The sequence below is a fragment of the Suncus etruscus genome, chromosome 1 (genome assembly GCF_024139225.1).
Source record: "Suncus etruscus isolate mSunEtr1 chromosome 1, mSunEtr1.pri.cur, whole genome shotgun sequence".
Taxonomy (NCBI): Eukaryota; Metazoa; Chordata; class Mammalia; order Eulipotyphla; family Soricidae; genus Suncus; species Suncus etruscus.
In genome coordinates this window covers 44,173,478-44,176,794 of record NC_064848.1, presented here as the reverse complement: position 1 = coordinate 44,176,794, position 3,317 = coordinate 44,173,478, and positions in this window count along the sequence as shown.

Here is a 3,317-nt window from a genome sequence, read left to right as displayed (position 1 = left end):
GCAAATGTGTTAATGTGTTTGGGCATATTTTCACATTATTGAAATTTTTTAGTATATTTTGCAAGGTAAGTTTAAGGGACATGATTTAACTATTTGGCTATAAAGCACTATATGGTATTCTGAGTACAGACTAGTGAACAAAGTGATCATTCGTTCCTTCATTCGTTCCTTCATCTTTTCCTTCATTCCTGCTTCCTTCCTTTTTTTAATTTTCTTTATTTTTTAAATTTTTTTTTATTTTTTAGTTTTTGGGCCATACTCAGTGGTGCTCAAGGGTTTATTACTGACTCTATGCTCAGGAATCACTCCTTGCAGGCTCTGAGGAAGGCTTATGGGATACTGGGATCAAACACAGATTGGCTAAGTGCAAGGCAAACGCTTTATCTGCTGTACAATTTCTCCTTCTGCATGAGATCATTCTTTCCCCCAATCACTTTAAACTTATCATGCTATTCCCTTCTGGCCAACTAAATTTCTGCTCAGAATTATGTTAATAATCTTATTGCTGACAAATGTGAGTGTGTGTGTGTGTGTGTGTGTGTGTGTGTGTGTGTGTGTAAGGAAGTGTCTTGTATGTGTCTCATTGCTTTCTTTTCACTCGCTTTACAATTTTAAATGTTTTTGCGCTTTAATTATAATGTAACTTGTGCATTTGCTTATGTTTATTTGGCTTAAGCCTCTTTAACTTTCTAGATATCTTAGAGTATATCTATATCCTAGAGTATGCTATTTGGAAAAGGTTATTGGGAGAAGCCTTTTATGGACGACATTGAGTATAATCTTGAAGGAAAAAAAGAAGGTGATGGGACAAAATCCCATATGGCTATAGATATAAGGAATTCCAGAAAAACAACAGCAAGTAAGGAGATCTTGACCTGATCTAGGTATTTGATGAGGTCCCATATAGTGGAGTGGAAGGAGCAAACGCCATAGGAGATGAAATTCAAAAAGCAAACTAGAGACAGATTATGTAAGCATTGAATGAATTTGGGAGTTGTTCTTTTTTCTTGAGTAAGATAAGAGGTACTTAGAGGATGTTAAGCAAAGGACTAACATTATTCCATGTGCCTAATTTTTGTTTACCAAAGTGGGCATTTCTACCCACTCTTGGGTTCTGGAATGATCCAGAACAGTGCTGGGAGTTTCTGTTATCTAGGGGCTGGGGGAACTTTCTGTTTACCAGCTTAAAGAGGGTGAATTTCCATGCTGTGCTGATACTTTTTCCCCCAAAGTGAGGAAGTAACCAAATAATTTTGGAACATTACTCTAAATAAATGCTATGGTACCAGATATGCCATATTAGAGGAATAAATGAAGCAGGGAATCAAAAGCAAAAATAATAGTTCAAGATGATGTATTGAACTAGAATTAATAATGAGAGGGTTTTTGGATTCTGGTCACATTATGTGGGTAGTAAATAAAATTTGTCATTAATTATGGTTATGTGAATAAAAAAAATGAGACAAATATAATTAGAAAATTTTCTTTTGTGCCTGACAAAACATAAAGTTAAAGTAGACATTTATTGATTGGGAATACCAGAAGAAATGCAGTATTTGGCTCTGAATGTGAAATTAAAGATGCCTTTTAGATTGCCAATTAGAGATGTTTTCTTTTATAAAATTAAATAAATTCTACAATTGAAGATACTGAATTGCAAAGTTGTTCATGATTGAGTTTCAGTCATACAGTGTCCAACACCAATCCCTTTATCAGTGCACATTTCCCATGACCAATCCCCCTCATTACTATGATCTTCCTCTCTGTACTCTCTCCTGCTTGCCTGTATGGCAGGTCTTTTTCTTCTCTCTCTCTTTCTAATTCTTTTTTTCTCTCTCTCCCTTTTTTCTGTTAGATGCTGTAGTTTGCAATATTATTGCTGAAGATGTATCATGCATATCACTTACCCTCTTAGCACCCAGTTCTTGTCTGGAGTGCTCATTTCCAACTGTCATCGTCATAGTGGCCCCTTCTTTGCCCTAGAAGCATTCCCTCACTCTTTGTGGTAGGCTTTCTAAAATTCAGTGGTCCTCCTGGCCATTATTTCTAATATCATTGGGTATTATAACCATACTAATTATTTTTTAGTTCTACAAAGAAGTGCAATTATTCTATGACTATTTCTCTCCCTCTGACTCATTTCACTAAGCACAATACTCTCCATATCCATCCATATATAATAAAATATGACTTTTTTTTTTGTTTTTGGGCCACATCCAGTGATGCTCGGGGGTTACTCCTAACTATGCGCTCAGAAATAGCTCCTCACTTGGGGAACCATATGGGACACTGGGGGATCAAACTGCAGTCTGTCTTAGGTCAGTTGCATGCAAGGCAAACTCCTTACCGCTGGGCCACCGCTCCGGCTTTTATTACTTCATTTTAAACAGCTGTACAGTATTCTCTTCTGCAGATGTATCATTATTTCTTTATTCACTTATCTGTTCTTGGTCACTTGGGTTATTTCTGGACTTTGGTTGTGAGGAATAGTCCTGCAATGAATATAGCAGTGTATATGCCTTTACTGCATTGTTTTGGTACTCCTACCATATATTCTCAGATGTGATATTACTGAGTCATATGGGTCAGTCATATGAGTCAAATTCTAGTGTTTTGAGGAATGTCCATATTGTTTTGCAAATGACTCGGTCAATAAACATTCCAACCAGCATTGAATGAATGTCCCTTTCTTGTTCTTTATACGATATATGTGTGTTAGATGATATCTCATTATTGTTTTGATTTGCATCTTCCTGATGAATAATAATATGTGGTAGTTTTTCATGTACCTTTTGGCCATTTATGTTTCTTCTTTAAGGAAATTTTTATGCATTTATCTCCCCATTTGTGTATAGAGTTAGATGTTTTTATTTCTTCTTGCAAAGTTCTATCAATGCCTTGTATAGCTTGGAAATTAATCCCTATTGGATGTGCATTGGGTAAATAGTTTCGCCCATTTTATGGGTAATCTTTGTATTCTATTTATTGTTTCCTTTGAAGTGCAGAAGCTTCTCAGTTTAATGTAGTCCTATTTGTTTATCTTTTCTTCCACTTGCTTGGACAATGGCTGGACAGTAGTGTTTGATCCTTAAAAGTGTCTTTAGCTTCAGTGCCATTGAGTGTTCTGTTTTTTTTTTATCCCCCTCTATGTACCATATGGTATTAGGTCTGATATGAAGGTCTTTAATCAATTTTGATTTGAACTTCATACATGGTGTTAAAGAGATGTATAAGTTCATTTTTTTTGTATGAAGTTGACCAGTTTTACCAACACTACCTGTTGAAGATGATTTCCTTTTTCCATCTTGTTTGTTGCC